General features: G+C 34.5%; 1 protein-coding gene and 1 long non-coding RNA gene across 2 annotated transcripts in view; one reads left to right on the plus strand and one right to left on the minus strand.

Moving 5' to 3' along the window:
- Proc (Proctolin) overlaps window positions 1–23,368 on the plus strand; it is a 326,245-nt gene that overhangs the window by 157,792 nt on the left and 145,085 nt on the right. The window lies entirely within an intron of this gene.
- The window catches only part of LOC145671905 (uncharacterized), a 67,992-nt gene that overhangs the window by 12,189 nt on the left and 32,435 nt on the right, over window positions 1–23,368 (minus strand). The gene's annotated exons all lie outside the window — the stretch shown is intronic.

Here is a 23,368-nt window from a genome sequence, read left to right on the forward strand (position 1 = left end):
GGGAATATTGGTTACTGCGATATGCACTTAGCAATAGCTTTGGTTTTGCCCCTGGGGAAAGAGAGACAGACAGAAAGAGATAGAGATCTTTCAGTACAGTGTCTGCAGGATGCAAAGGGATGGTTTGTCTTTGTCTTTCACAAATGGGCTTGACCTTGAGCAGAAATAGCTCAACTTTTAGAAACAATTTTTTACATACAACCACCCTCTGCGTTTCACTTCTTCATACGAGTTAGACTAAAATTAGCCTCGACAAACACACTCACTCTGCCTTCAGATTTGTCAATTAAATTTCACTCAACACTAAAAAAAAAGTTTATTTAAAAAATACAGGAATTTTGTATTTTTTGCAGTTTTAGGCATTTTTAGGCCAAAACGGCCAAAATAGGCGCTAAACTCCATTTTAGGCATTTTTAGGGCACTTATAAAGTGTTTTAATAGGCTTAATTCCTCATGATTCGTAAAGATCCGAAGTATTTTTTACTTCCTATAAAGGGAACAAAATAGGCATTTGCCTTAAAATCCGAAGTCTAGTAATGACTTATAGTGTACGCAGGAGCATTTGCAAAATCCGAAACGAGCAAAGTCGTGTTCGGTGTTTTGACAGTGATGAGGTTGCTCAGTTCGAAACGTTTTTCTACCCAATCGGATTAATTACGAAACACAGTGGGGCCAAAGCACTGAATTCTTGACAAAAATAAGAATTTGCAATATGAAGCAGAACACTGAAAGAAAACCAATTAGTTCAGTGTGTGCAGTTGCTACAATAATATTATTTCGACATTATTTAATCAAAAACATAGAGTTTTACATCATAAAAGGAAATATTCCTTATATTCGCGCCTAAATTATATAACAGATTATATGATTGGCATAAAGAAACGCATGGGCAATATGCTTTGATTTGCCAATTTATGATTGGCTTACATTCTTACGCATGAAAGGAAAAAGTGTACTTATTCATTTTACAATTGAAGAGTAATAAAATTGAAGAAACGTTCTTGCTCCTCAAAATTATTTCAAAGTTGTGGAGGATTCGTTATGACAATGAGGATGCAAGGACGCTTCAATGCATAAAAATTATCTCATTACAAGTTCTCGATATGAATATATTATCAGATATATTAAATATATGATTTACAAACATCAGTAACCTGTTCAGGTTGTTTCATATATTGCATCGTGCATTACGTGAGCTCATTTCAGGGCTTGATTGGAACACTTCTGTGCACGCGTCACAGAAAATAAAAAATAAAATAAAATAAATAAATAAATAAAATAAAAAATAAAAATACTGAATTGATCAATACCATTTTCAATATGGTTCTACCTTATGGTCCATAGATTGTTTAGCAAACATTGGCGTTTCAAAATGTCGCCACCATTAATCAAATATGTTTGACTAGAGTTTAGTTCTGTTGGTGAATGCCAGAGAAATATGACTAGATGTTGGAATCAAGATGGGTCCTGGGGACGAAGCCCCAACGAGGCCTGGGGGCTAAATTACCAGAATCGACCTATATTCAACCTTGTCACTGCGTACATGTGGAACACACGTCTAATAACCTAACACTTATTCTCACATTCATCCCAAATCAATTCAAAAGCAGCATTGCATCCAGAAGGCGGTTTTCCTCAAACATTTTCATGCGCTATTTTTCCAAAAAGTGCAAATATGTGCAGGTTTACTCTTTGCATACAGTAAGAACAATGTTTTCGCTACGGGCATATTAAAAACTCACAGACATATTATGCCATATTTTCTACTAAAATGCCATTCTATCGTTTGACCATAGTTTATATGCTTTCAGTACCACAGCATTTTCCAAATATGATATTAAGTAGGGGATTATCATAGGAATATGATAATGATATTAGCATCATTCCAAATATGATTATTGACTACGCACCACATCAACATTCTAAATATATGATATAAAACGATACATACATGTCGGTTGTGTCACCATGTTTACCAGCCACTGAATATCTACACGTAATGGAGGAATAGTCGCATTCAAAATCAATTTCCTATTTTCTGTCACTAAGCAGCGCCTCTTCGACTTCGGCGGATAACCAAATTTACACGTCCCATGAGTTCATTGTAAACTGCTATCACTTCTTTTCCTGCATACTATCTTATGTGTACACTATTAAGGTTTCATTACAACAAATTATATCGAGTCAATCTTTTACTTCATTCTTCGAGTTTTTGCTAAGAATTGCCTAGTTTGGTCCCACTGTGCGACGGTGAGAATGAAGGTATGAAAGTGAGAAGAGTGAAGAGACACATTCAAACTGCTGTTTGCATGGGAATATCTAAAAAAAAAAAAGGTAAACGAGGGGAACAATAACATTTTCGAACTTCAATAGAATAGGGGCTTAAGGGATCAGAACTTAGCCCAACGAAGTTCGACTTTTGCCGACACTTATCACTACCAATGATTTATTTTTAAATTTCGTTGACATATCAAATGCTTCCAATTTGGAGGAATTTATTAGGGTCATTTTTTCATCAACTTTTTGTATCGCCAGCATATTATTTTGTGCATACGTGTCTAGTTGTGTGATGTTTTTATCTATCTACGTACATACAAAACATAAGTACACACACTCTTTATATATGTACGTGTTAGTGTATTTTAATATGTTAATTAATAAAAAGTATCTTAAATTCGGAACTTTCATTCATTAAGAAATTAAGTAATTACTATAATTTCAGACATATGTAGTAGCCAAAGTATATTTTGGATTTTAAGTACAAAAATTCAACATATTGTTCACCACCATCGATCAATACTTAGAAATTCACAAAGAAGGCTCCTTCTGAATTTCCATTACATTTTCAAAATATTTCTTACCGTAAAAAGATCGAAATTAAAATGCTATTGATGTGGTCACATAGAGAATAAAATTTAAAATTTTACATTTATTACTGGAAATTGATACTGTCACCCATTTCGAACAATTTAAAAGCACATAGTTTTTAATCTATATATATAAAAGAGAACGTACAAATCCTTTGTCCGCTCATCACGCTAATACGGCTGAACCAATTTCTTTTATTTTTGGGGGGTTATTAGGATTTGGACCCTAGATGGTTTTTATCATATCACTTTAATTTTCAATTACCAGTGTCTTGAGATAATTGACCATTCAGGTGTCCTCCTTTGTTAGTTCATCATAGGTATAAAAATAAACGTATGTATATGCAACCCGCATGACCGTGTCACTCGGCGGGTTAACATAAATGACAGGCGTTATAATGGTTTTTATCATATCACTTGAAAGCGAAAAAGTAAAAATTATCTAAGTAACAAAGTTTATTGCGTTCGGGGGTGACCGCAGCGAAGCGGGGCGGGTTAACATAAATGACAGGCGATATAATGTTAACATTTACTGCAATCTTCTATGGTTTTTATCATATCACTTGAAAGCGAAAAAGTAAAAATTATCTAAGTAACAAAGTTTATTGCGTTCCGGGGTGACCGCAGCGAAGCGGGGTGAACGCTGCTAGTGTATTAAAATTTCATTTCTTATCGATAGTATGAAACGTTGTAAATAGTAGTAACTCTTCATAACTGTTCTCCTAGTGAATCTGTATACAACCAAAGATAGTTTTGTCAAGTTTAACAAAAAGTCCAAAATAAGACTCTTCTTGAAAAAGGATACATAATGATCGTTTTTGGTTCCTGCAATGGTCTTCCAAGAAGATTAATAAAAATTCAGTGTACCATAACAACAAAACCTGCTTTTCTGATATATATATATATATATATATATATATATATATATATATATATATATATATATATATATATATATCATAATTATTGGTAAGGTGAGTGTAAGGGGCGCCGAATTCTACTTCGCCCCGGGCGCCGAAATCTCTAGAGCCTTGCCCTTGCCTGAGACCTATAAGTTAGGTACCACCCTGACATTTTTAAAAACCTTATTCAGGATGGCTTTTTTACATTTTTTCGACCGAGTGTCCCCACCTGGAAGTATACCCAACCAACAATGGGTGCAATTACGCTACTTTGATCACACACAAACAAATACAGACACACACACACACACAAGCAAACAACAAAAAACTATTGCAATTTTATTGGGTTGTTTCTGATTGGTCAATCAATCAGATCGAGAATTTCCCTGCATTTTCAATGTTTTATTGAAAAATTCCCTTTTTGATAAATTTACCTACGAAATTTCCCTAAATTAGGGAAATTTACCTTAAACTACGAACCCTGCTCTCAAATAGTCATTCGCCCGTTTGAATAAATTATTTGTGTCACTTTTTGAACGTTTTCATATGTTTTTGACGTCTCGATGTTGCTCGTTTTCAGCCAACTCCTTGTCGCTTTGGAATCGCTCATACTACTTGACATTTCATGAGCTTCTTTGGCACTTTTCTGCAGCTTAGAACAAACTAAATGTTGACGCGTGACAGATACTTAACTTGTCCTCACTCTTCTGCCTCTGGAAACCAACTAACATGTCACAACTCGTTCAAAATCGACACAGACTGTACCAAAGGTTTAGGCTACTGGGCTTACTATTTGAAATGGATACAATATCAATGGATGGTTCTGTGGAACTACATTAACCGTGCTTTCTGATCCCACCTTGTACAAGAAAAACTGCATATTGAATTACAATTCGACATGAAGCCTAGTGTGAAACCTAAGACTGGTATAATTTCACTAGGCTTCACAAACAATAAGCAGCAATATTTAAAAAAAAAAAAAAAAGTCATTACTAACGGTCGTCGCTGACAAAGGATGTGTTAAATGGAGGGCCATCCGGAAACAGTAGTATTGATGTTATCGTATTAATAATCAATAGTCAACCTACTGTAACGGATGATCCAAAATTCTGGAACAGATGCTGTAAGTGTATGGTGTAACCATATGATGAACAAACAAATGAAGAGCTCATTTTCAAAAGGGAATATTCCTATCTCTAGTTGTTTGAGAAATTGAATTTTAAATGTTTCTCAATCTTTGGAATAGAATGTTCCAAAATTGATAATAGAAGTGAATAACTTAGGTAGATATATTCCCTTTTCTGTAAACAAGACTAACTTTACATTATGATTTATACCAAAAAACTTCCTGCTTGCATAAATCCTATCACCTAATAAATCCTAATCCGAAAGAGTTCTTATAGATTCAGAAACCGTTAAAAGTCATTTTAGCAAAATAATAATAAAATGGAGATGGAAATGTTTCCTTGTAAAAAATAAAAAAAATAAAAAAGCTCCTCAAAAACCAAAATGATCATTGTGGATAGAAGCAAATTTTCTGGCTGCACGACCATGTTGGTCGCCAGATAGAATCCATCCACTTTTTAAAACTGGATGTGTATGCAGTATAGCAATTGACATCAGCAAATGTTCAGGAAAAGGATGGTATATTAGATCTTACCTGAAGACAACAGTGTGACTAATGTTTTGAGATTTCTACAAGAAAACTTGGAGATAAAAACTCTTGCCTCGTTTGCTTAAAATGTTCTCATCGCGAGTCAACGCCAGTGGCCTGGACTTTTTCGAGTCCGATATATACCCGAAGGAGAACGTCAGGTCGAATGTTGTCACATGTCTAGTGAATGCGCCCCTGCAGATGATGAATATTCCGGATTTTCACAGAATAAGTGACTACCCCACAAGTAGAGGTTCAATGGTGTGAGATAAGGAGAACGTAGTGGATACTCAATTCGCCCCGACAATCTATTCACGTTCCAGAGAACTGTATATTCAGGTGTTCCGCGTTATGTTTGCATAGTGGGCGTGCTACTATTCTGCTGAAAATGTTGGGGAAGTGAACCATTTCACAAATGCAATGCTTGCATAATAGACTTGTCCAATAGCTCCAGATATTCTTGGTCATTGAGAATACCCACAATAAATAACGGTGCAATGAACCCTGTGAACTATACCACCACAACACAAGAGGAATTATGTTTCACTGAATTAGAGGGTTTAAGCCAATGATAGTTCGTGTCCTAGCAGTACCATAGGTTTTGCTTCTTTACCTAATCATGGATGCAAAAAAAAAAAAAAAAAAAAAATCGTCAAAGAAAGACTTTCATAAGTAGATCAGTGTCATACCAAAGTATATTCTTGATGTGTTTTGCAAACTGGATCTGCCGATCGAGACCATCCTCCGTGAGATTATATCATCTTCAGCTTGTATGATTACTATTTATATTGCTGACAGAAATTACATCATGGAGGTTCCACGGAGGAGAGTTTGGCGGTTTGCCGACGGGTGCTGCGTTGTGGACTTAGATCGACTGCCATTGTTGTCCATCAGTTGATGTCAATGATCACGCTACATGATGTTTGTCGCCAACGAAACTGGTCTCTTGGAACTTCTGCAGCTGCATGACAGCAGCACTGTAAAATATTAAATAGTAGATGGAAGATCTTCGGCAATAACAGTGACTCATCGCTCTTAACTTTGATTATTCGCTTCTACATCGTTAATTTCAAATTAACTTACGTTATTACATCTGTAACAGAAGCAAACATCGGTACCAACTACACCGCTGGCTTCTGATAGGTTTGATTTTTCGATACTGCACCTGCAGTAAAGGAGATAATCTAGATTATCAATCACATCGTTACCACAGGGAAGATTTCCGTTTATTCTGATATTGTTCTACTTTCAATACATATACTCCTTCCTTCCTGAACTTAGTTTGAATATGAGGCCTTTTAAGATGGTAACAAAGTCGGTCTGAAAAAAAAGTTCCTATTTACAATGACAATTTCTCTGTTCGTCCGATCGACATACGCATACTTGATCATCCATCCACTTACAGTATTCGTTCTAGACGTTTGAACCACCCTGTGTTATTAGACTTCCAATACACGTTTGAAAACTCCCAGGTGGTAGTCTATTCTGTCTTCCTAGATAGTAGATTGCACTAAGCATGTTGGTGTGAGAGATTGAAGGGTAGTTTCAAAGAGAAAGTAGTCAAAGTCATTTTAAGTTTTATTGCTAAATCTAAAATATTTCCATGTATTATGTCTGAAATTACTGAAAGATAACATGGCTCTCATAGAAAACAAAAGCTTCGTAAGATAATATATCTATACAAAATAGAGCATTACTGTCTTTCTCATTATAAAGATTTTTCAGAAAAGGACTGAGTAGGAACATATATATATATATATATATATATATATACGGAAATGTTTTCAGTAAATGATAAGCAATGCTCTGGCTTTGTGTAGAAGACAGCATGTGTCTCTCTGACTTCCGTTTTGTAATTAAATCCCCTTAGGATTTTTTCCTGAATTAAATCAAAATCATGACGCAAAATTCAAACAAGTTTTTCTTTTCTCGTTAACAAACTACGTGTTCTATATGTAAATGTAATAAGAATTTAGAATATTTATAGTTAGAGCTACTGCCTCAACATATAAAACGAATTTTAATAGAGAAGCTTTAAAATTGAATCATTTTCATTGTAAGACATTAGAAACTCATTTTTAGAATAGAAAAAATAGATGGGAATCCTATTTTAGTAAAGTGTTAAAAGATCGTGCTCTGTTTAAGGCTGTCTAGAAGTAACTTTCTTTGCATCTATAAACAAAAAAACACCACTGACCATTGGCTGGGACAGCTTTCTTTACTATGCTGGAATAATGTACATCTGATCTGAGGTCATGAGAGACAAAAGAAATTTGTTATATTGTTTAGAAAAATTACTTTAAAGATGGTTGGTCATTTGTATTTTAACTGAACACTATTTCAATACCGAAAAGACATGTTTATTTCACTTAAAATGTAAGATATACGCGCCTCCGTCTGGTAATGTGTGTGTGTAATGTAAGATACAGTACACAGAAATATGACAAGTTTGTACGAAAGACTCGGGTTCGGTTCCCAACAGGAGCTCATATGGTTTGGATCCCATGTGAAGCTATAATTTCACGTTTCATTTAGCCTCGATCTTAAACGGGATGCTAATTCCCAATCCAGCCAATCAAATATGACAAGTTAAAATCACTTCCAAAGATTAAGAAATAAAGATTCACGACGATTTATGCACGATTGTGCAGCATAAATGACCCATGACTTAAAATTTCCTTTGTGTAGTCATAATTTAAAAATTACAGTATTTCAAGTCTTTTTTTACAAACAAACAAACAAACTCTATGGCCTATGGAACCCGGAAACTCAATGCCGTATTCACATAACCTCTCCACTATCCTTAGCTAATTGGATCTAGTTTTTACATTGTATACTTAATATTTCTGCGAGATTTATCTTAATATTTTCCTCCAATCTGCGCCTCCGTCTTCCAAATGATCTTTTTCCGATTGAGTTTCCAGGTAAGCTTTTGAAACCATTCCTATTTTCTTCTATTCTACTATATGATCTGCCCACCTGAGCCTTCTAGACTTGATGAACCTAACAATGTTTGGTAAATTGTATAAATTATGCGGTTTCTCATTATGGGACTCCCCATTCTCGTAATTCTTGGGTCCGAATGTTCGCCTTAAGATTTAATTTTCAAATATTTTCAATTTGCGTTCTTCCCTCAAAGTAAGTGACCATGTTTTCCAATCATACAGCACAAGAGGACAATTATATATTTTAAGTTTTTATATATTTGGAGTTTCAAATTCTTCAAAAGAATTCGAAAGTAGAAAGATTTTGATCTGAATAATAACACGAATTCCACGCTTTCAGTCGACATTTAATTTCTTTGTGCATCTCAATTTTCTCCACTAATATTGATTCTAGATATTTGAAAGTATCAATTTTGTCTAACGTATTTGATATTTTAATGTATCCATAATGTGCAGTATTATGGCGAATTTCCATGCATCTGGTTTTCTTTGCATTTACTTCTAAACCTATATTCCTGCAGGTGTTTAATAAAATCTCTGCGTTTCTTTCTATTGCTCTCATAAGGTTGTGTGTCAAATTCACATAATCAGCATACACCATAACCCAATAAGTACCATTTATCTCTTGACTTTGGTTGCTGTCTTTGATTCACTTCTAACGTACTTTAGAACAAAATTGAATAATGATGGTGACAATGCGTCTCCTTGTTTCAGTTCATTTTCGACGCGAAGGCTCGTGGACAAGCATTTTTCGACTCGGCCTCTGCTTAGGGATTCACTTAAACACATCTTAATTATTCTAACTAGCTTTTTCGGTATTTCTAATTTTGGAAGAATGTTGTATGATATTTCCCTCCTGAGTCGTAGGACTTCCTAAAATCAATAAATAATCGAGGTACCGGGGTATTGTATTCCTATTTCTTTTTGAAAATCTGTCGCACGATAAATATCTGGTCGATAGTTGATCGATTTCGCTTAAATACGCACTGATAACTTTCAACAACTTCATCTGCGTATAGCGTTAATCTTGTAATATAATGTTTGAGAGGATTTTATATTATGTTGACAAAAGAGAGATACTACAATAATTATTACAATCAGTTTTGTCGCCTATCTTGTGAATTGAAACAGTGATTGATTTCCACTCTTGTGGTAATTCCTCCTTGTTCCAAATGAAAAGAATGAAATTGTGTTTCTCACTTTACAATTTTTCCCTTCTTGCTAAAATCAAATAAGTCGAAATTTCATCTACATCTGGAGATCTGTGTTTCTTTAATTTTTTAATAGGATTTGTACTTCTGTTTGGTTAGACTCTAGAATATATGATTCTGCTTTGTGCATTTCACTTTGTCTACAAATATTACTTTTTGGCTACGTGATAAGTAACTTGTCAAAGAAATCTTTCCATCTATTCAAACTATACATCATAATTGTTCCCTCGACTTTCTTTGATATATAAGCGCAAGGTATATACTTGATATCCTTTCTTAAATTCGTGGATACCTTTATACATGTACCGGATGTTTTTGTTCGTACCATTATCTTAAAGTCCAATAATTTTAAATTTGAAAAAAAATGCATTTCTTTGTTCTAAAAGTTTTTGAAGTGTCCTGTCTGATGTCAACGAAATTTTGTGCGATCATGTCCCTTGGATTTTGTAGCAAATGAGTTTCCCCCATTTTCCCTTTTCTGATAGTTTAATACATTTCTGGTCAAACAGTGGTTTGTTCCTATATATTTTCGCGTGCCGCAATTTTTATTTTGTTGAAATGTTGATGTTCTCCCTAATTTTATACGAAGTATCCTCAACACTAATATATAACGAATTTTCTAAACCACAAAATCTATTTAACACTTCAATCATGTATTCCCCACTTGCCTGGCCCCTCTATAATTTCTCTAAATTCAACCTTTCCATTTTCAAATGCTGAATATCCTATTTCCTTTTCTCAGCGATAACGTCTTTCTTATCATTGTTGCTATCAGGTAGCTATCAATGTTAGCCAGCTGTCTTAAACGAAGGAACAACGTTTATGCTAAACTGTCTTCTTTTATATACTAATTTGATTATGTTTTCTCACCCATTTAAGCAATAGGCCCTGCACAGATTCGAGAGGATGCAACGAAAGTATACGAATGCTGACGAAATTGACTAAGATTACACTGTAAAAATTATACGGTCAAATTTACTGACCGATTGTCGTCAATTCTGGATGCCAACTAATTACTAAATAAAATTTATGGTATTACCCTAAAAAAGTTGGTTAATTACTGTAAAATTAAATACGGTCATAAAAAAGGCCGTATTTATGCCCTATTACCATAAGTTTAACACTAATACCATAAATTTTAGGGTAATCGGTTGCCAGCAGTAAATGTGACCGTAATTGTTTACAATGTAGTCTTTCCGGTGTTCGGGAAGATAAAAGCGACAGACATGATCTTGTAAGAAAATATGAAACATAAATACTATGAAAAATTTAGCAGCTGCATTCAGTAAGAAGATCTGTTAAAAAAAAAGAAGAATAAAAGTAAATTATTATGAATAGTATTGATACACCAGAGACCTTATTCCGTACTGGTTTGCGTTACCGTAATCCAAAATTCTCATTTTGATTTGTGATTATTGGCATAACTAACTAACTAACTCTATGGCTTATGGAACCTGAAGGTTTAATGCTTCTAACCTTAGCCAACTGGATCCAGTGTCTACTTTGTATTCCTATCCCTGCGAGATCCATTTTAATATTGTTTTCCCATCTGCGCCTAGGTCTTCCTAATGGTCGTTTTCCGATTGGTCTTCCAGTCAAGACTTTGAAAGCGTTTTTACTTTCTTCCATCCTAGCTACATGACCTGCCCACCTAAGCCTTCTAGACTTGATGACCCTAACAATGTTTGGTAAACCGTACAAATTATGTATTTGGTCTAGGAATTAATTCGTGCGGTTGGTACGCACACATTGAAGCTGTAGTACAAACACAAAATACATAAATACCTTAAGAAAAATATTGTCCATCGCTAGCCACCACTTTCGCCCATCTGTCAGGCAATTTACGGATTCCGTGGCGAAAGAAGTCCTCATCCTTGGAAGCGATCCAGTCAGAGACCCATGTTTCGATATCTTCTGAAGAAGTAAACCGCTGTCCAATCAAATCGTTGTTCATGCAATCGAACAAGTAGTAGTCCGAAGGAGCAACGTCTGGTGAATACGGCGGGTGGGGTAAAACTTCCCATCCGACATTTTCTAAATAGGTTTTGACCGGTTTTGCGACATGTGGGCGAGCGTTATCATGTTGAACAATAAGTTTATCATGTCTGTTCTCCCATTCTGGTCGTGTTCTGGCCAGAGCTTGCTTCAAACGCATTAATTGTCGTCGATAACGTTCTCCATTCATAGTTTCACCCGGTTGCAGCAGCTCATAGTACACCACACCTTTCATATCCCACCATATGCACAGCATAACCTTTGCACAGTGAATATCTCGTTTTGGTTGTGATGGACCTGGTTCACCTGGTTTCACCCAGGCCTTTTTTCGTTTAGGGTTCTCGTAATGGATCCACTTCTCATCACCCGTAATAATTCGATGCAGAAACCCCTTTCTGCTCTGTCGTTGAAGCAGCAATTCGCAAATGGTTTTTCGTCTTTCAACGTCTCTGTCTTTCAATTCATGTGGAACCCAAAGTGACATCTTTTGAATCATTCCCATGGCTTTCAAGCGTTTGGAGACTGTTGTTTGATCAACGCCTAATGCTGCTGCAAGTTGTTCCTGCGTTTGACACGAATCCTGCTCGAGCAATCCTGTCAATTGTTCGTCTTGAAATTTTTTGGCTGTCCAGCTCGCTCTTGGTCCGCCAAGCCGAAATCACCACTTCTAAACCGTGCAAACCACTTCTGACACGTTCGCTCAGCTAGAGCATGGTCACCATACACTTCCACCAAAATACGATGACTTTCAGTCGCACTTTCTGCATGTTAAAGTAATGCAGCAGGACACCCCGCAAAAACACTTTATCAGGCACAAATTGCGCCATGTTCACTTAACTACAAACTGGTGTTGTTGACGCTTTAATCCACTGCCCTATACTACGAACGATACGCGATGACAGGGGTTTGCAACACATGTGTGGATACACGGAACTGTGGGACGCTCCGTTCGTTTCGCCATCTCTTGTCCACCCGCACGAATTAAATCCTAGACCAAATAGTTCCTCGTTATGAAGTTTTCGCCATTCCCCATTCCCGTTCCTCTTGGGTCCGAATATTCGTCTCAGGATCTTGTTCTCAAATACTTTCAGTCTATGTTCTTCTTTCAGAGTAGGCGACCATGATTTGCAACAGGCCTGATTATCGTTTTATATATTTTAAGCTTCGAATTCCTCGACAGAATTCGCGACGACAAGAGATTTTGAACTGAATAATAACATGAATGATTATTGGCATAACAGTTATAATTGCTCGTATTTTTTTTAACGTTGGGATCCCTAAATTTGGCGAAGGCAGATACGAAATGAGGCCCCAGGTGAGGTATAGTTTCATTTTTCAATACTTCCGTTCTAAAAATAGCTATTTCCTTAAAAGCATATAATAGTGTAATTGATTGTTCGCTGCTGCATTATTGTTTTGTATTAGTACGCTAATATGTGCTGTGGGTGAAGTTAAGTTTGTGTGTATGATTTGGAAAATTTATACTTAAGTATAGGCCTGTATCCTTTTTCTTTTTACTTATTTCTTGGAAGAAGCAATGCAGTGTATTTTGTCAGTTTTGTATGATATACGTATGTATGTGTGTATTAGTGGAGTGACGTATGTAGATCTACTACGGCATTATTATGAAACTTATTTGACGATCTCATTGACAACGAGACATATTTCACCCGTCTCACATTAGAGGAAAAATTTGAAACAAAGAATAAATGACCCACTCCATCTGTCTTGCTTGTGGAAAAGGATCAAAAGTAAGTAAGACATTTCCAATCTAAATGGTACCATAGAAGAGCATGTTTAACTGGGAGCGCAGAGAGAAATTGGGGGCTAACTTCAAAAATGAAACGAAACCGTGGGAAGTTTTACGTCCCACGGTTATGCCGATTAGGCTAAAGGAGACAGTGATGACGAGTAATGAATGAAATAGTGAAATGAAGAAAGTGGGAGGAAACATGAGAACCCGAGAAAACCCATGAGCACGGTATTTGTCCACCACAAAGTCCACACGGCACGAGTGGGGGCTAACTTCAGTTCACTTTACATTCCTATATAGGATGTTTCAAATCAACACCGACAACGTTTACAAGGTGATTCCTGACACCAAGATAAGACAAAAAGTATAGACCAACCTGGGTGCACAAATGCTTTCCTTAGGAGTTATAGGCTGCCGAAAACATGAAAAAATGAAGTTTAAAGGTCCAAAGCTCCAAAACTATGGGACCTACCGTAGTCGGATGAAGACTCCATATGTGCCCTATTCAAATATCCATGTTTCAGAATCCTAAGGTATTCACGAAACATTTTTTACAAAGGTAGTTGCTGAGTACTTCGAATTAAATGCCCGTAGCCAAACTATAAAAATTGTTCCGTGGGTACCTTAGGATTCTGAAACATGTATTTTTGGATAGGACACATATTAGTTCCTAAGCGAAATCTTGACCCGACTACGGTAGGTCCCAGAGTATTGGAGCTATGGACCTTTAAAGTCCACTCTTTCATATTCTCGGCAGCCTTTAACACTGAAAGGAAACAGTTGTGCACCCTGGTTGGTCTATACTTTTTGTCTTAAGTTGGGATCAGGAATCACCTCCCAAACCTTGTCGGTGTTGTTTTGAAACCACTTTATAAATGAAACAAACAAAGTTTCAGGGGGCTGACAGTAGTCGCAAGAGGACTAAGGCCCTCCTAGACACCCCTAGCTACAGGCTTCAATTGAGCATCACATTACGATACTGCATTTCACAAGAAGATTCGCACAGTACTACTAATGATTAACGTATTTTAGTATCATAAGAATATCGTTTATGTAGATTTTTTTGAAAAGGGGATAAATTAGATGAGCTAAGTACTACTCCAAGTTACTTTCCAATACGTTTTGAAAATCCATACAGAAAAAATGTATAGTATACTCCATAAACGCTGTCATTCTCCAACATGATAACACGAGGCTACATACAGCAGTCAAAATTGTTATAGTTGTAGATTAATTGTATTGATAGGCACTGAGACACTAATACTAAAGTCGTTGCCTAGTAATTTTCAAATTTTTGGCTCTCTGAAGAACCATACCAGGAGAGAACATAAGTTCCACGTGGATGACGAAGTGGTAGTTCTTTAATGGTCCATAGACAAGCCAATAGAATTCTGTGGTCAGAATCCATTAGTTCGTAATCAGGTAAATAAATCTGCTGTTGCGGTAAGGGATTACGTTTTAAATTAGAGCAGATAATGGGAATTCATCTTCCATAGTTTCTTTTAAGACGATAAAATTTGCTATTATCTGGTTCTTTATGATTATTATTGAGCTTTAAGAAAACGATAACTCCTCTGCTGCAATTCATCCATTTATTTACATCATGACTCTGGTTGCCCCTGACAACCACATATCCAAAGTCATATTATTTAAAACATATGCAAACATATAAACATCTTTCTTTTTTATCGATCTTATATAATTGTATTTAACATATTTATTTTTCTTTTTCTTCTTCGAATGGCATAACCAATCTAGTACATATATAAAATAATCTACGCCCCAAAAATTTACAAGTAGTAAATATACAACATACAACGTATCGTTGTACTTTGAAGTTAAATGTCCGGATATTAAATGAATGTTCCTCGTATATATTCAAATTCACATTTTGCACGTTTTTTTAATTCTGTAGCATATAACTCAACAACGTATATTTCATAACGTAAATACTTGATACAGGAATTATACCGTACAATATGTTGCGATGAGAATAAAATAATGGAAGGTTTGGTGTCACTGTAAAATTACAACTCAATTAAGACAAATAAATTTGGAGCTACGTATTGTCGAGTATGTAGTGATGTGTCCCATAGAAAAGTGTAAATTAACTAGCAAACGCAGCTTTCTGACTGAGTCGTTCACTTCAAACGATAACAATATTATTTTGAGTGAAGCAACCCTCTTTTTCACCTTTGAAGGAACACAAAGTGGCAAAAAAAAAAAGAAAAAACAAAGGGCATATAGCAGTGCAAAAATAAATCCATTGAGAAACAGAGAAATAATTTTATAATGAATTCATCAAAAGAAATATAAAAACACGAAAGATACATACAGACACATATTATTAAATTACAAAATGGAATTAGATGTTCACTAAAATAGTTAATAACATTACAGCTTTGAAGCTTTGTTAACTTATATTATTACTAGCTGAAATGCCCGTTCTTCGCATAGAAAAAATAAATTTAGGAAAAAATGAAAGATATATTAGAATGATCTTTACAGTGCGTATGTGAATCAAAGTGAATATATTAAAATTCAACTTGACAATATATTTCAAAGTGGTTCAAAATCTCATTTTAAATGGTGTAGCCGTTATAGTTTGCGAAAAAAAAATCCCTATCTCCTTAGGTCACATACTTCAATCAAAGTGTAGTTATGCGGGGGCTAGAGCGGCTTACTGGAAAAGACTCACTATCGGTGCTTGCAGTCCCTAGTTCCATCTCAATCCACACAGAATGCGCTTTGTGGAGAACTCCTAAAGTTTTCTCAAATTTCTCATGATTCCTCCCACTTTCTTCAGTCTAACTGTATCACTCATCTTTTCAACACCATCACTCTTTCGGTGCATAATCATGAGGCATTATCAAAAATGTAATGATATAAATCCAAGTAAACCCAACTCTATGTTCAGAAATTCATTTTAAACTGTTGAGAGTCTCTTGAGATGCTCTATTAAAGATTACCTAATGCTGATGCTAATACTAATGACAATATGCTACTATTGCTACTACTACAGGGTGTTCAATATGCAATGCAACCCGGAGTTTAGGATAGTACAACTTTTGCACCTGAAACGATACACAAATAATGGTTATACCAAAATGAAGCCTTGTTCATATACATATTTTTAAACTAGGAAGCAACGATTGAAATACACTAGGAACCACGCAGTGTTGCCAGATATAATCGAAGGCGTAAATTAATTTCTTTGTAAAACATGTAAATTGACTCATAACTCATACGTATGTTCTGTCGTTTGTTTTCAGTTTATTTTGTTGAAGTAGCTTGGAAACTATGGAGCAGAGAAAAGAATATTTCATTTCCACCGATAACTAATCGGATGAAGCCTCTGTAATGGGGGACTAGAGAAGTCTTAGTTTTCATAAATTTACACTCTGAATTGGCAACATTGCTGACGTTTCAGTGCATCAAAAGGTGCGTTAAGGATCTGTCTACATTATGCAATTCCTGAAAACAACCCAAAAACAAACTTTGAAATTATTATTATAAACCGTTTACTTACATGAGTCGGCAACACTGCTATTATCACGAAATGAGTTATCAGCTTTATAACAGATTCTGGAAGTGCCTCCTGTTTTGATTCAAAAACTGGTTCACACGTTTCATCATGTTGGCAGCAACTTTACGAAGAGTACAACTGATAATGTTCTCAATAGCACTGCAAATATTCGTTTCCAGATCTTGTATAGTTCGAGATTTGTTCTTGTATACCTCTTGTTTTAAGTAGCTCCATAGAAATGAATAGCAGTGTTGCTGGGTGCATGTAAGTAAAAGTTTTATCATGGTAATTTAAAAGTTTCTTTCTCGTTGTTTTCAGGAATTGCATAATGTTGACAGATCCTTAACACACCTTTTGATGCACCGAAACATCAGCAGTGTTGCCAATTCAGAGTGTTAATTTATGAAAATTACGATTTCCCTAGTTCCGCCTTACAGAGACCCCATCCGATTAGTTATCGGTGGAAATGAAAAATTCTTTTTCCTGCTCCGTAGTTTCCAAACTACTCCAACTAAATAAACTGAAAATTAACGACAGAATATCCATACGTATGAGTTATGAGTCAATTTACGTGTTTTGCAAAAAAAAAAAACTTCAGTTACATCTGGCAACCCTGTGTGATTCCTAGTGTACTTCAATCGTTGCTTCCTAGTTTAAAAATATATACATGAACAAGGCTTCATTTTGGTATAACCATTATTAGTGTATCGTTTCACGATCAAAAGTTGTACTATCCTAAGTCCCGGGTTGCATTGTATATTGGATACCCTGTACTTATAATATAACTTTACGTTCAGTGCAGTAATCTCTCAGTTATCCTTACGCTAGTTATCTGCTTTATATATTATCCTTCGTCTTCTTTTGTTCATTTCTTTTGCGACGATACATTATGGGTGCAATCCACTAACGCACAAAGGAGTAACGGCGTGCGCTCATGGCACGCTTATATAAAATATACTATGAGCGCACATTATGACTGTGCTGTGTTGCCACATTTTGATTTTTGACAAATATTGATAAGAAATTAAGTTTTTTTTAGCATAAAAGCAGATATTAAAAAGTAAAAATTTATAAAAGAGGCTTATTACATTTCAACTAATATATATATATATATATATATATATATATATATATATATATATATATATATATATATATATTTAATAAATTGTTAACGCTGGACAGATATCCAATAACGTTAAAGATTATACTATAGAAAAGAACGAATGACTGTCTTCGATGAATTAAAGATATCTATGTGCATTTGGATGAATTTGTTCCTTCGGAAATAATTCTTCCTTCCCTCATTCTAACGACATGTTTGGATAGAAACTATGTTTGTTTATAGGGATTTGTAGGAGGCGATAACTATTATTTCTAACAGATTCGCTCTCGCTGCAAGCGGATTGGGCCATGTTCAATAGATTCATTCTATTAAACCTATTTTGGATAATTGGCAAACGTCGCCACGTGATAATCATCAAGATGAAGTGAATCTGACTCGCTTACTTTCGAAATACGCTCTTTTCATACATTTCTATTTGTTGTATGATGTCAAGTGTGATGTGTATTGTGGAGAATGTATCATTCAACTGATCATCTGGTACAATCTTGCGGAATATCTGGATTACTTAGATCTTACAAAACGTTTAGAACTCCCTAATAATATTAGTCACGTTTTAAACAGAAAAGAAAAAATAAGTAAATTCAGATTTGAAATCTCAGCAGTTTGGACTTAGTCTGTCACTTTCAATGCATTAGATCTGTCTATCAATGTTGTCGCTGGGAATATTTATTTATTTTATTTATTGTTGACCTCTTTCACGTGACGAAGTTAAGGCTCTGTAGCTTTCGACCATTTAACCTTGTGCATACATTGTTTCTTTAAACAACAAGAGAAAACTTAATACACAAAAATATAAATAATTACAAAATAAAAGAATTTCAACTACATAAGAAAGAATATAGTAAAGAAGTATTGTAAAGAAAATAGTTAAATAGTACAAAATATATAATGAAATAAAATTCAAGAGGAAAAAGAACAAAATAGAGTCTATGTAGGTATAATGCAATCCAAAATAAAAATAACACAGAGGAACATGAATTAAGTATTTCATAAAGCGGTAGTGGAAATATAAGCTAAATAGCATATACAACATAAAATTAACAAGGATTACTAATTAGGCGTCTGTCTCTACTCATAGGTAAATTGATAATCCGGCCAGACGATGTTTCAGGTGCTAGTCATACCTCAATCTTTGCTTAAGAGAAGGGAATTTACAAGTTTGTTTGAAAATTTAGCAACTCTTGAAACATTCTACATTAATTATGCTAAACTGTTCCACAGGCGTATAGCACTTACTGTGAAGGATATGGAATATAAATAACTGGGTATGGAAAGTAAGAAATTATCTCGTGATTTTGTACTTCTATTGCGAAAATCCAAGAAGTAGTTCTGACGTAGTAAGTATTTTGTACAAGAGGATAAGATAATGTAGATTTCTTTTTTTTTTTTTTGCTAAAGTCAACTTTGACAGTTTATATCTATCTATCTATCTATATCTATCTATCTATCTATATATATATATATATATATATATATATATATATATATATATATATATAGAGAGAGAGAGAGAGAGAGAGAGAGAGAGAGAGTCATTGACGATGACATTCTCTTAAACAAATTGGCATCCTTTAACTTCTCGAAATCAACTCTGCAATATTTTGCTTCCTACCTTCAAAATCGTAAACAAACTGTATTGTATCGTAATCATAAATCTCAAATCTTTCATGCAACATCTGGAGTCCCTCAAGGCTCGAATCTGGGACCTCTACTTTTCATTTTGGCGGTAAATGATCTTTCCGAGTGCTTTCAGTTTTCTAAAAATCTACTCTTTGCTGATGACCTTAAAATATTCAACAGAATTGAAACAATTCAGGACTGTTTAGAACTTCAGAGTGACTTACAAAATCTTGAAATTTGGTGTAAAAACAATAAATTTAAGTTAAATGTTCGTAAATGCAGTTATTTAACATTCACTAGAAAAGAAAAATATATTCAATATAATTATTCAATATTAGGGGAAAAACTAAAAAAGCTTGATTTTATAAGGGATTTGGAAGTTATTTTTGACTCAAAATTAACCTTTATTCAACATATTGAAACTATTTGCAAAGAAGCCTACAAAAATCTTGGATATATTTATCGAGTCAGTAAAGATTTTCAAAATGATCAAACTTTAATTGTGCTGTATTATGCATACGTCAGGTCAAAATTAGAATATTGTAGTAATATATGGAACCCCAATATACAGAAATACTCATTCTTGATTGAGCGTACTCAAAATAAGTTTTTAAGGCTTCTTACCCTTAAGAAAACAAAATTCTATCCAAAATTTGAAAGCTACATTAACCTTGTTGAAAATTTTAATTTTGAAACATTAGAACTCAGGAGAAGAAATATTGATTTATTGTTTTTACACAAACTCTTTCATGGCAAAATAGACTGTCCTGATCTTAACGAAAAAATATGTATCCAAGTACCATCTATTAAATTGCGCACTGCTTCGAAAAATACATTTTTTTGTATGACAGCGAAAACAAACGTTTTAAGCAGATCTCCTATATGGAGAGTTAGTGCAACCTACAACAGGTTAGTTAAAGAAAATTTCAACCTGGATGTACTGGCAATGGATGTAAGTAGTTTTAAGAAGTCTATTAATTTTGTAAGACAAATGTAATTATGACCAATAGCTTTATTAACCTATATAATCTGTATAACGATTTACTATGTAACACTGTAATTAGGCCTGTGCCTGTTGTGTTATATGTCAATAAATCAAAGTGAGAGAGAGAGAGAGAGGTTGATTAATTCGTGTGTCAATTTCATTTGTTTACTGTGCGAAAGTGGTAGGAGGTAAAGCTGTGCGATTTGGTGTAACTTTAGACGAAGGACATAAGTTTTGTTTCGCCATAGAAGCATGTCACTTGTACTAAAGATTGAAGAGATATAGGGTCAAAGGTCAAATTTCGATGTTTTTTCCTTATGGAACTGCAATGGTAAATTCTGAAAGAGCCTGAAAAAAAAAAACGTAAATCGAAGTGATACCAAAGAGAAAGTTGTATGGTATGATTCTACGTCGCGTTCAGAGGTCACGATCAGATCAAGGTAATAGGTCACCTTGAGAACCCATTTGAATACACTGAAAGCAACGCAATGTCCGTATCAAATCATGTTAAACATCAAAATGAAGCAGCAGAACAAGCAAGGAACACTCAATAGTAGTATGAGGTCAACAACTCCTGTTTTTCCAGCGATTATTTGATTTTTGGTTGACCTTTGACCTTGTATTTGCCTGTGGCCTTTAACCTCATACTACTACTGAGTATTCCTTGCTTGTTCCGCTGCTTCATTTTGATGTTTAACATGATTTGATGTGGACATTGCGTTGTTTTCGGTGTATTCAATTGGGCTCTCAAGGTGACCTTGGTCTGAACGTGACCTCTGACCTTGACACTTGATTGACGCATATTTTGTCGGCTTGCGACGTAGAATCATACCATACAACTTTCTCTTTGGTATCACTTCGATTTACGTTTTTTTCAGGCTCTTTCAGAATTTACCATTGCAGTCCCATAAGGAAAAAAAATCGAAATTCGACCTTTGACCCTATATCTCTTTAATCTTTAGTACAAGTGACATGCTTCTATGGCGAAACAAAAGTTATGTATTTCGTCTAAAGTTACACCAAATTGCACGGCTTTACCTCATACCAGTTTTGCACAGTGAACAAATGAAATTGACCCACGAATTAATCAACCCTCTGTGTATATATATATATATATATATATATATATATATATATATATATATATATATATATATATATATAGGTAGATAGATAGATAGATAGATAGATAGATAGATAGATAAAATGGTGTTAGATATTTACTGTAATTTAAATTAAAATAAATCTAACGCAAGCATTTTGCACTCTTTGCAAGAGCTTTGATTATCTGGAAGATCAGGATAGGCTGAGTCGCCGTAGTCAGGATGTGGAAACACGAAAACCCTTACAAGTTTGATCTTTAAATACCTGTATATTGGTAAGAACTTTCTCAGCGATTTAATGTATGCAAGGCGTCAAATGCTCTTTTGTAAATTCAATTTACTTGATCTGACCAAGAGATACTTTAATTTAGTATGACTCCCAAATGTCACATAGTTGTGGAGAATGGAATAACAGTATTGGACAATTTTATATTTGGGAGCTGATAGGTACTAATGGAAGATAGAATTCTTGGGAAACAAATTAGAATGCACTGATATTTTGTTGTATTTAATTTTAACCTGTGAGTCGTAGACCAGTCGCTGATTTGTCTTAAATCGCTATTTATTGTCTCAGTTGCATTACTAATAGTTGCATCACATTACGTACATTTGTTTTGTCTGTCTATGATGGCATCTATGATGCCCTGTGCCTCAAGAATGTAAAAATATCGTATTAGATTCGGAGTTAATACACTCAACTTGCTAGTTTGCTTTCAGTGTTGTGATTTGTTTTTGAGTGGAACCTCTCAAGTTTACCTGTAAACTTAAATTTGTTAAAAACGATATTTTCTTCATAAAGTACGCTATGAATAAAAATTAAAACAATTTACATAAATTTTAAAGTAAATTTATAATAAATTTAAAAACACGAAAAAAACATGCCTTTTATAAAAGTCAGTTAGTTTTAAAATAAATAATTTAAATAAATTGCTAGCGTTTTGTAAGTATTCTGCAACACCACTAGAAGTATTTCTGGTAATACAGTATTAAATTTGTTTTAGAAAACAAGTAATCGTATTTTGTAAGATATACATAATGAATACAACAAATTACATTGTACTAAATTCATACAAGCGTCTAAGTAATAAAGTGACAAACCACTTTGATAGTATTATAACAGAAACTTAAGGTGGCATTGTATATTGGTATTTCGAGTGCATCTTTAAATGTCTAGAATATTTGTGTTAAGTCATTGTTAGATGTGCCTCAGGGTCTTACATTCCTTTGTGGTAAATCCCCTTAATGATCTGTAGAAGCCTCTTAATTGTTTAGTTCAGACGGGAATTGACGTTCTTCTAATTCTCTTGTGATACTAACAAGAATTAAACTGTTTCCCCTCTGACTAAGACTAAATAATCCACTGTAAATTCACAAGACACTTCAGCGCGTTAATGGTTCTATGATTCTTCCTTTTCTCTCCTCAGATGGAGTTTCTTAAAGAGAAACGACTCAAGGGACGTTTCTTTAACTAATCTGAAGACTGTTCGAACACAAGTGTAAATGTAATTCCATGCAACTAATTTATTTTCTCTCTATTTAATTCCGTCCTTCATTTCATCTTAGAAACCTAAGATATGAAAATTAGAGGAGTTTTTGCACAATGGGTTGTACGAGGGTCATCCAGAAAATAAAAACTGTTATACAAAATGGAAAACACAATATTTATTTGATAAAAATAATT

Source organism: Thermobia domestica, chromosome 15, assembly GCF_964235325.1.
Source record: "Thermobia domestica chromosome 15, izTheDome1.hap1.1, whole genome shotgun sequence".
Lineage (NCBI taxonomy): Eukaryota > Metazoa > Arthropoda > Insecta > Zygentoma > Lepismatidae > Thermobia > Thermobia domestica.